This window comes from Monodon monoceros, unplaced genomic scaffold, assembly GCF_005190385.1.
Source record: "Monodon monoceros isolate NGI ecotype Baffin Bay Population unplaced genomic scaffold, NGI_Narwhal_1 Super_Scaffold_1, whole genome shotgun sequence".
Taxonomy (NCBI): Eukaryota; Metazoa; Chordata; class Mammalia; order Artiodactyla; family Monodontidae; genus Monodon; species Monodon monoceros.
Window position 1 is genome coordinate 66,540,758 of NW_021703765.1, and position 12,090 is coordinate 66,552,847.

Sequence of the window (12,090 nt, forward strand, 5' to 3'; positions counted from 1 at the left end):
TCTGCCTCTCCCACCAGGCTCTCCGCTCCTTGGGGGTGGACAGAAGCTCATGTTCATGTCTACTTCCAGCCTAGAGCCTGGCACACAATGGGTGCTCGGGGAGGTCCGATAATGGGTCAAGAGTCCCGTATCCAACTAGACGGAGGACATGGCATGACACAGAGTGGGTCTCTTGTCAGCAGCTTGAACCACACGTTCGTTCTCCAAGCACTGAGTCAATGAGCATCTGTGCATTCTCAGAGAGGGGACCTGAGGGTGGAAAAGAAGGGAAGGGGCATGGAGAACTGGGGAGTGGGGAAGTGCGGGGGCTGGAGAGAGGGCAGGACAGGTGTGGAGGCCACGGTGCCTGGCCAGAAAGTGCTGGGCCAGATGCCCCGGGCCTCCCCCACCCTGCCCCAGGTGGCCCTGCCTTCCAGGAAACCAGACCAGTGGACGACAGGCTGACTGGCCTCTCCAAGCAGAGAAGCTGCTGACAGATGGAGAGCAGACAAGCAGTGGGGTGGCTGCACTGTCCCTCAGGCAGATGGGAGAAGCCACACCTGGGTCCCTTCTGTCCCTGGAGGTCAAGAGTGTGGGCTCTGAACTTGGGTGCAAATCCTGACTCTGCGGCCCTTAGCCCATGTCCTTGGGCAACTGACCTCTCTTTGAACCTCGGTTTCCTCACCTGTCACAAGGCAACTGTGACAATGCACAACTGTCAAATGCAAGAGAGCAAGTTATCCCTCTATGTATGCAGACCAGTGCTCCCCAGACTTTGCCGGGGTGTTTATTAAATGCTCCCTTTGATGCAGCGGGTCTGGGATGGCGCCTGAGCTTCTGCATTTCTAACAAGGGGACGCCCAAGTTGCAGGTCCGGGAACGGCACTTTGAGTAGCGAGGCTTTAGCTTAGATCAGGGGTTGGCAGACTATGGTCCAGCGGCCAAATCCCGCCCGCTGCCTGCTTTTGTAAATAAAGATTTTTAGGGACACGGTCACATATTCATTTATGTATTGTCTACGGCTGTTACAAGGACGGGGTTGAGAGCAGTGATGGAGACCCTGTGGCTGGCAAAGCTGAAAGTATTTACTCTCGGACCCTTCACAGCCCAGGTTTGCCGACACCCAGATGAGTTGTTGAAAGGAGAGAGGAGGTGCGTTGGGGGCGTCCCCTCTGCATCCACCATGGGGATTGTTCTGGCTCCCGAGCTGGCCTCGTGGGCATCTCCTCGTGACTGACCCAGGAAGGTCCCCTCGGCTGAAACAGCAGGGAAGAGGGAGGCCAGGCCAGGCAGAATGGTATAGAAAGAGAGGGAGCTGGAAGAGAAAGTCACTCCAGAAAGCCCTTCCGCACAAGCCCCAGGGCCCCTCCAGCCCACCCCGCTTCCCCACATCCCCCAGCCTCTGAGAGAGGCTCAGGGCTGCCCTTGCAGGCCTGGCTCCAAGAAGCTCATCAGAGGAGGAACTCTTGGGTTGCATCCAATTTCCCCGGGCTCCTCATCGAAATGAGAAATCTGAGGCCCGGGAAGCCATGGAGAGCTGATAACACTCTCCCAGGTGAACCTTCCCACTTATCACTGCCGGGGTCACCTCTGTCTTGAAAGACTTGTTTTCTTTAAAAAAAAATTAAAAATTGCCTGGGACGTGTGATGGGGCTGGCCATGATGGGGGAGGGGAAGGGAAGAAAAAAAAAAGAAAGAGGCAGAGGCACACTTATTTTTCCAGACCTGGGGGAGGCGGGTGTTCTGCACCCCCTCCCGGCCTCCATCCCCCCTCCAACTGAGGGTGCCCAGTGCAGGATCCAGGGGAGGAGGGGGATGTGGGATATTTACATGGGGGTGTCTCTCTCTCCACATGGCAACAGTTGCCACAGGAAAGAGATGCTGCTGAGACTCCGCCCAGGTTTGTTTGACTAACCAAGTGGGTGTTTGTGCAGAAAGGAGCAGTGAGGGTGACGGCAGGGATGGAGTGTCCGCAAGCCCCTACCCCACAGCCTCTTCTTGCCGTCTCCCCTCTCGCCGGGCGACCTGTGGATCCTCGCCTGCCTCTGAGTCACACTGGCTTCTCCCTGGTCTCTCTCGGTTTCGGGGTCTCCGTCTCCCTGTTTTTCCATCCCTGGGTGTCCTTGTCTTCCTCCTTTGTCTCTGTGCCTTGGTGTCTCTGCCTCCCTCTTGCTGTCCTTTGTCCCACAGGATAGTGTCCCTCCCCAACCATCCCCCTCCATGCCATTCCCTCTCTCCCACCTCTTCTGCCCTTTTTCCCTTCTTTCTGTCTCTCCTCTCTCTCCCGTCTGCGGGTTTCTACCGGCATCTCTCCCTCTCTGTCCCTGCCTCTGTCTCTCTCTCTTTCCCTCAACACTTCTCTCTTCCCCTGTGTCTCTGTCTTCCTCGCTATCTCTGTCTCTCTCCCCATGCTATGTCTGTCCCTGGGTATCTTTCCTTCCGTGTTTCTGTCTCCTCTCCCCTCCTGTCTCTGCATCAACCTCCCCACTCATCTGGAAGAAACTTTCTCTGCCACTGGCCTCTCTGCGTCCCTACGCCGAGGGGATGGATCCTGCAGACCCCAGTGTGGACTCTCTCCGATGCTCTGGGTCCCCGCTGTGCCCTGTTGGGTCTGAGGAGAGCCTTAGACTGTCAGAACTGCCCATGTTCCAGGGTGCCTCCACCCCAGAACTCTGCCTGATGAAGGGGCAAGTGTGACAAATGAGACCAGAGTCCCCAGGAGTGAGGGTGGACCCCTGGGATGGGAGGGGAGACTCAGGGCTTTTGGTGGCAAGAGAGTTGGGAGGCTCAGAGTTAAGTCAGACCAGCCTCATTCTCCATGAGGTCAGAGGCCCGTGGAACACACCCAAGTACCAACTGCCTGGCAAGGTGGCAAGGACTGATTGCTTAGGGCTCAAATCCTTGCTGTGCCACTTACTAATTGGGTGACCGTGGGCAAGTCATTTCATCTTTTTGTGTCTCATTTCCTCACCTGCAAAGTGGAGATCACAATAATACCCACCTCATGAGTCAGTGTGAGGATGAGAATTATTTAAATTGTGTAATACTCTTAGAACAGCCCCGACACATAGTAGGCATTCAACAAATATTAGCTTTTGTTATTTTTATAGTGTAATCACAAGACACGAGAGTTACTATATCCTGTGTGAGGTCAGAGGGGAAAGGACATTTTAGTTGGGGTCTTGAGGGTTGAGTAGGAGTTTTCTGACCCTCCCCACCCCCCCCACCTCCCAGGGCCCCATTATTTCTCTTCACACTGTTTCTATGCAGCAAGTAGTGCTCAGGTCATAAGAAATGCTTTTCCTTCTCCTCACTGCCTGGCCACACACACTTTGTTCAAAGAGAGTCTGTGTCATTGAGAAAAAACACACTGCCTGGGTTTGAATCCTGGTTGCCCAGAGTCCTCACACCATATCCTCTCAGCTTAGCACCCAGTTCCCTTCTTCTATTGCTACATAACAAGCCACCCCAAAACCGAGTGTTAAAACAACACCATTTATTTTGTTCACAAATCTGCAATCTGGGCAGAGCTCAGTGGGAAAGCTTGTCTCTGCTCCACTTGGCATAACCTATAGTGACTCAAAGGCGGGGGGGTGGAATCATCCGAAGTCTCCTTTGCTCACACATCTGACAGTTCATGCTGGCTCTTGGCTGGGAGCTCAGCTGGGGCTGGAACATCAAACATGTGGCCTCTCCATGTGGCTTGGGCTTCCTCACAACATGGTGGCTGGGTTCCAAGGATGAGTGTCCCGAGAGAGAGAGAGCCAGGTGGAAGCTATGTCACCTTTTGTAACCTTGCCTTAGAGGTCATGCAGCATCTTCCGCTATATTCTGTTCACTGCAGCAGTCACGAAAGGCCGTCCAAATCCAAGGGGAGGAGAACCAGAGTCCACCTTTTTTTGGGAGCAAGCAGTGTCAACGAACTTGCCACCATGTTTTAAAACCACCAAATAGCCTCTGCTCTGTGGTCACTGATTGCCCTTGTGGTCCCCTGTGTACTCCTTGGACCAGGCCTTCTTGTTGGGGGATGGGATGTTGTGATTGTCCAGGCTTGCGTCACACCCCTATTTCTGGGGCCAGTGAGCACATTGACTGCAGCCAGGCTGAAGTCACACACAACAAGAGACTCCAAATCTCTTTGGAGAGATTTCTTCAAAGAAGGGAGGGTGGGAAGAAAAAAACAACATGTGTCCTCTCCAGAGAGTAAACAAATAAACAAACACTCAAGGACGTAATTACTCAGGGTGATAAATGCTCTGTTGGCAAAAGACAGGATGCTCTAAAGAGATCATGCCGAGGCGGGCAGTGGGGATGGAGCCTTGGACGGTTGGTCAAGGATGGTCATCACAGGAGTGATTTACACTGAGGCTGGAAGGGTGAGAGGGAGCCAGCTGGAGGAGGGCATTTCAGGCAGACGGTTTAGCCTGTGCAAAGGCCCTGTGGTGCAAAAGCTTGACATATTCAAGGACTTGAGTGACAATGTGGCTGGAGCAGAGTGAGTGAGATGGGGGTGTGTTAGAGGCAAGGCCTGATCACACCGTTCTCAAAGGCCATCCATGGTCAACACTTTAGAAGGGAAGGCGCTGGTGAGATCCAGTTCAAGTTTACATGTATCATGCCCCAAATGGCCGGCAGGGAGTCATTTATACACGGTACCTTTTCAAAGTCTGTTGGTTCCTTACCCCACTACCTTTCAGCCCCTCACTGTGATTTCCCTCCAAAATCAGCCCCAGCATGGATGTGCCATTTCCCGCACCCCGTATTCCCCGTCGTATTTCCTGTGACTCCCTCTTCCTCCAGGTTCCTGTTGCTGCTCTGCCCACTAAATCTGCCATCAGTCACCGGGCCATGTCCCGCTCAACTCGAGACACATGACGTCAACAGGTGGCAGCAGGAAGGCGACATTTTCCTCCCCCAGAGGCCACCCACGCTGCCAAGCCCATCCATCGCTCCGTGGCGCACCCAATGCATCCAATTTAAATAAACAAATCCCCCAAACAGGGCCCAGTAATAGAAACGCTGACAGAGCCTTCTCTACAGGGTCTTGGGGTGTGCACGGGTCCAAAATAATTTGGGCCTCACCGAGGGGGAGGAGTTATTGAGACTGTGTCGCACCTATGACAGTTTAATCAAATCTTGAAAATCAGGGACGTTACATTGTGCACCTGCTCATGGGGAGAAAAAGGGAAAAAAATGGCTGGTAGAGTTTTCAATCATGGGTCTTTTTTTTTAATACCCAGGTAGGACTCCCGTCACCCAAAGATATAATTCATTGCACGTGTGTGCGGGAGGGTAGTGAGCGAGGGAAGTGGGAACTAGACTTGTCCTGAATGATGACTAGGCAAGAATGAGGGAGGGCGCCCACCCAGGGCCTTCTTTTGTCTACACTGGCTGTATCTGGGAATGACGCAGCATGTCTGGGATATGAGGCAAGACACACCCAGGTTCAAGAACTGTATCCTTCTCTGCCTCCCTTCCTCTCTCCCTCTGTCCCTCCCTTTCTTCCCCCTTCCCTCTCCTCTCTCTCCCTTTCTTCCCTCCAAGGTCATTTTTTGGCCAGGTGCTAGGCACGGGATGCTATAATGACCCCAAAGTGTCCAGGCTCTGCCTTCAAGGAACCAGCAAGTATGGCCAGGGAGAAAAAGCTGCTCATCAAATGTCTTAACTTGGTCCCCATGAAAGCAGGACTGAAGGCACAGATTTAGGGACAAGGAGATGTATTTGGAGGTGATTGCAGGAAGCAGGAGTGAGGGAACTCAGGGTGAGACAGAGGAGGAAAAAATTCCAGTGAAGGGTGTATTACTTATCTGGGTACCCCTGTGGGCAACAGGGGCGCAACGCCAGTGGGGACCTTCTGAGAAACAGCGTAGACTGTGTCTCAGCTTCGAGAAAACCCTGAGGCAGGGAAGCAGGGTAGTGTCCACTCCTGATGTGCTAAAATCAGTGGGTCAAGAGGGTGTGGCATTGCGCACCATGGACAGCTCCCACATTTGGATGATGGTGGGCTTCCTGGAAGAAGTGACATATGAGAAATCTGACAGCTGAGAAGCAGTTACATAGTCACCAGGGTGGGGGTGGGGGGATGAGGAGGAAAGAACATTCCAGGAAGGCGGAACAGCACATGCAAAGACCCAGAAGCAGGATGGAGCATGGTGCTTTGGAGGACTGAAGCCACGTGACTGATGCAGGAGAATGAGGGGAAGATAAGCAGTACCCAGGACAGGAGGGGGCAGGACCCAGACCCTGTGGGCACTGTGAGTCTCACTGGAAGGCTGGGGATGAGGACATCAGAGACATGATCATGGCTTGTGTGGAGAGTAGATGCCTGTGGTAGGTGGCTGTGGGGAGATGATGCAGGGAGAGCAGAGACGATGCTGCTGAGGTTGTCCGGGTGGGAGATGAGGGTGTGCTGGCCTGGACTGGTCACCACTGACTCACCGTGATACCTGGACCAACAGACTCTGGTGTCGTCACAGCCTCGTGGTCAAAATTCCTGAGAGCTGTCATGAGGAGTAAAGAAGGTCGTGTCCGTGGTGGTGGCTAGCACAGAACCCTACGCATTGTGGACGCTCAGAGCTCTTTCTTCCTCCTTCCTTCCTTATTTCCTTCTTTCCTTCCATCCTTCCTTCCTTCCTCCCTCCTTCCCTCCCTCCCTCCTTCCTTCTTTTCTTCCTCTTCCTCTCTTCCTGACTCTGGATCTCAGAGTGCATTTCTGGGAGGAAGGGGTCTCACGTGTGCATTATCAGTGGCAATAGAAAGAGAGCACTGCTGGCTTTGCCTTTGGGACAGTCCCCTCAACTGCAGGATGGGATGTGTCTGCCCAGCCATGCCATGCAAACTGTTGAGTGCTGTGCACAGGAGCATGAGCTGAGACGTCTGCGCCCAACACAGGACAGTAGACTCCTGACTCCATGGTGCTCTTTCTTTCCCTCCCAAGCCAGGCTGTTATGCAAATGGGCTTTCCAGAACCCCCAGACCCCCTCCATCATGCCTCCCCCACTGAGATCTTGTCTCAAATTCTTCCTTAATTAGGTTTCTCCGTCTGCAATCCCAGAGGTCTCGGAGAGACCCTGGGGTTCAGCAGCTTTCACTTTCAATAGACTACACTGTGGGAGTATTCAGTCATTCACACCTCGGTGTGAACTGGGTTGAAAGACGTGAATGTGCTAAATGCTAAAGGCAAGTGGCCAAGTTAGTGGCCTGATAAGCCAAGTGAGCTGGGCTGCACCCACTGCTAGGCTGGAGGGCAGAGGGATGCGGGAGGTGGGGGGATGGGAGAACCAGAGACCCCACTCTCTTCCTCTCTCTGAGCCTCCCTTTACCATTTTGTATAATTGGCAAGTTGGGCTATGAAACCCTGACGACTTGGCACCTTGGAGCTCCAAACAGGATTTCTATGGTACCCAGCACCAAGCACAGTACCCGGCATGTAGCAAGCACCAAATAAGTATCAGACAAATGAATAGATGGACAGATGGACAAACGGCTGATTGAATGAATAAGTCAGTGTTTGCATGAGCAGCTATACCAGGGCATCACTGATCAGACTCTGGTGAAAATTTTTTGGGCTGGTGGTTTGCATCCCAGAACCCAGAGTCAGCCTGCTTGTGTTGGAAGCCTGTTTCCCAAGGGGGCTCCCAGATCCAGGTTCTGTAGAACATCCCATTTTGCCTCTGAGGTGCTTGGGAGAATCCTTTCTAGATGGTTCTCTATCCCAGGCCATTGGATTTTAAGTGGCTATGACAGGTCCTCAGGCACAAGGAATATGACAAGGGCTTCCTGCCCTGTTGGGCAGTGGGATGGGGGATGGGAGCATGTAAAATGCAGGTGGAAAACCAGGCTTATTCATACTTCGGCCATCCGTGGAACGTCCCAGAGAGGTGCTAGGGCTCCAGAGACATTGTTTAGGTTGGTTTGGAGAGCAGATGAAGGACTTCTCTCTCACTAGAAAATCCCTGGAGTTTTCATTCATTCACTTAACTGTTCCTTTGATGTCCATTCTAAGCATTCACTCATTCATCTCTTTATTTTTTTCATGCACCCATCATCATTTAGCCATCCAACTATGCATCTATCCACCCTCCTGACTATCCATCCACCCATTCATCCACTCACCTATCTTTCTATCCACTATCCATCCATCTACTCATCTCATTGGTACATCCTTCTATTCATCTCTCTAACTGCCCACCTACACATCCACCCACCTACCCATCCGCTCATCCATCCATCCATCCATCCATCATCTCCAGGGCTCTCTTCTAGAAATATGAAATCAGGTTGGTGTCTACCTCTGGAGACATGTACCTGTGTGAATGTTTCCCAGAGTGGGCTCTGAGTACATGACATTGATACCCTTGCTCTCTATTCTATGCTCCTTGCAGACATTGCTAACTGATCACAGAACTATTTACACTGAGCTGGACATGGCTTCGAAACAGGGCGATCACATAATTTACTATGCAAACCATGACACTTTAGAGAGTGAAAGGGGATATGAGTAAAAATTATTTCTGAACAACAGGTATAAACTGGGACAGTCATGGGAAGACCAGAGAGTTTGGACATCCTACTTCAAAAAGTAGCTCAGTTCAATGTTCCTGGCAGCCATAATCAATCGATTACCAAAAAAGGGCATGTGAGATAAACCTTATTTGCTTTTCCGGGTCTGGACAGACAATCCAGAGTACCTGATCTTTCTGGAATGGCATTCGTCTGGATCTGGTCAGACACTTGGTCAGACATCCCCTCCCATGCCTGAGTGGCCATGCTATCCTTCAAGGAGTGAGCTACCCCTTGCTCTGTATTTCTGAGCCTCCATGACAGGGGGCTTCTGCATGGCAAGCTCCACCCCAAAACCATGTCTCATAGATGTCCTCAGAAAGGACCTGGGGGGGGCATCTAAGTCAAAAAATGGCTTTGGAAGTCCTTGTTGCCCCCTTGAAGGACTGAAGGGGTGGGTCCTTACCACAATGGAGCCAAGAGTTAGGGAACAGTGGGACCAGCCCAGGGGAACTTGTGCAGGGTAACAGCCATCCTCGGTTCTAGTAAATTCTGACACTGTCTCATTTATGCTGGCCTCAAGGTGGCTGCAAAAGGCACCCCCAAACCCCTCGATGTCATTCATCTGAGGATTCCCAGTGGCTGGCCATTCTTGAATGCCTACGAACCATAGTGAAGTTTGGGGGTGTGCGGTCAAAGGACTTTCCTCTCCCACAGAAGTGATCATGATTAACCATCTTTACCTCCTTAATTCACAAACCCGGAAAGCTCGGGGGGAGATGCACCCTGCTCAAGTTCACTGAACAGATTCATGGTAGGACTGGGCTCCCCAGCCTGGAACTCCTGAATCCCCGTCTGCTTTCCCCCTGACTTTGGTACCCTCTGAAACACCTGTGAAATAGGTACAGTTAAAACTGGATATCTGTGAGTAAAGCACATCTTTCCCTATCAAGTAAAACGTGGTAAGTTGCTTTAGTAAAGATAGAATACGTGACTTGAGCACGAAGTGCTGAAAGAGAGCATTTATCCAGCTCCTACTGTATACCGGGATGGTTCTCCCATTAAGTTAATGCAAGAATGTTCTGCAACCTTTCTGAGGTAGGGTTGCTCTGTGCATTTCACAGATGGGGAAAGAGACTCAGAGAGGTCAGTTGAGTTCACATAGCTGGGAGGGCCAGGGCTGGGGATGTGAACCTGGGCCTGGCCAGGTCTGGAGACCAAACTCTTGCCATTTCTCCCCTTGGCCCCAAGCTGCTCAGCCTGGGGCTCCCCCAAACACCGCTGAGTCTTTGAATGACTCCTAAATCCACTTACAGTGGATAAATAGAGTGTTGTCAAGGGTTCGGAGACTGAAGCAGTGGTTCACGCGGCTGCTGATTCCGTAGTAAGGCCGACACCTCCTCTTTCCTGAGCACTTGTGTGTGCCCAGCATGATCTGAGCTACTGTACCCACCAATCCTGAGTGTGACCGTCGCTTTACGGATGAGGAAACTGAGACCAGGAGAGGGGAGGCCACGCAGCAAGGAGGAGGCAAAGTCAGGATCTGAACCCACACTCCAACCCCCGTGTTCTTTCGGGATAACCTCAGTGGGAATACGCCATCCCCAGGGCCATAAAGAAAGGCCTCGTCTCTAATTCTTCCCTTCCTGGGATGCAGGAGACAGCTGGGATGTGATGCGGCTCCCAGACGGATGAGCAGCATTATCGGATCTTCACGGCGCTAATAACCGTGCCAGCACGTGGAGCAGGCCTGGAAGATGGATGGTGTCTCCGGCATCCTCCGCCACGCCCAGCCCTGTCTCCGACCTTCCTCAGGGAATGTGGCCCTTGATGGGAGGCCACCTCTGGCTCCCCTGCCATATCCAAGGAGGGCATGCTGGGGCTGGGGCCCTTGACCTCGGCCAAAGCATTCTCCTCATTGTGCAGCGGACAAAACTGAGTCCAGGCTAAATCGGAAGGGCCTTACCTGAGGACAAGAACCAGCTCAGAGGCACCATCATATCAGGTCCTAGGAGGACCAGTGGTCCGCCTAGGGCCTGGCATTTAAATAAAACAACGGTGACGCGAAAAACCTAGTGATAACGAAGACCTTGATCATATACTCCGACAGTCAGTGTCTTGTGTGATCATCAGGCAGCCTTGTGATTCTGGTGCTGTTCCCATTTTACAGATGTGAAAGCAGAGGCTCAGCCCCATGAGTAATTTGCCTGAGGACACAAGATTTCAAGAAGTGGGGACTGAATCTGAACTCATACCCAGCTGAGCCCAGGCCCTTGTATTTTCATTTTCCACATGTGCTGCCTCTCTCCTAGTGGTTTGATCTCCAATGAACTCCTGGACCTTGAACTCTCTGTGTTAAAAGTGGAGCTCAGAGTGTGCACGGTGGGGTGAATACAGTCGGCCCTCTGTATTCACGAGTTCCACATCTGTGGATTCAACCCACCTTGGATCCTAAGTATTTGGGGAAAAAAAAATTCCAGACAGTTCCAAAAAGCAAAACTTGAATTTGCCATGTGCAGACAACTATTTGCATAGCATTTACCTTGTCTTTGCAGTGATTTTCATAGCATGTACATTGGTATTAGGGATTATAAGTGGTCTAGAGATGATTATTCGGGAGGGTATATATAAGGGTCTTGAGCACCTGGAGATTTTGGTACCTGCTGGGGTTCCTGGAACCAGTGCACCACAGATACCTAGGGATGACTGTATTTCTAGTTAAAAATAATGATATTGGGCTTCCCTGGTGGCACAGAGGTTGGGAGTCCACCTGCCAGTGCAGGGGACACGGTTTCAAGCCCTGGTCTGGGACGTTCCCACGTGCCGCGGAGCAAAGAAGCCCGTGCGCCACAACTACTAAGCCTGCGCTCTAGAGCCCGCGAGCCACAACTACTGAAGCCTGCGTGCCTGGAGCCCGAGCTCCCCTACAGGAGGAGCCACCGCAATGAGAAACCCGTGCACCGCAACGAAGAGTAGCCCCCGCTCGCCGCAACTAGAGAAAGCCCGCGCACAGCAACAAAGACCCAAAGACCCAACGCAGCCAAAAATAAATAAATAAAATAAATAGATAAAAATGATATTGGCAGTGGCCACTTACTGAGCACTTACCCTGAGCCTGGCAGTATCAGCGCCATCGGAGTCTGTGAGTGGAGTCTTCTTGTCCCCAGACTGCAGACGAGGGAACTGAGGCAGCCCACCCAACCTCGCAGAGAAGCAGGCTCATGCTTCTCCCTGCGTTCGTTCCAATTTTGCTTCTTGCGTGTGTGGGCAGATCCAGGCTTGGGGCCTCCTGGGGGAGATCAGACGGAGACGTTCTCAAGGGGCCTCTCTCCCCATGGTCTGTCTGTGGTTCTGGAAGCTGGCAGCCAGATGTTTGGTGTCCACGGGGCAGGCCCCAGCTGTGGCCCTGGATGCCGAGGGCCTCCTTGGCTGACCTCATGGGGCTGGGAGGGGTGCTCTCTGAGCCTCGGGTTCAGCCCGAGGTCGGGAGTGGGCTGGGAAAGCACTTGTGCAGGGGTGCGGGTTTGCAGGAAACTTCTGGATCCTTCTCCCAGGGCTTGGGAGATCCCAGGGACCCCCGCTCTTCAGTCCCCCAACACCCACGCATGT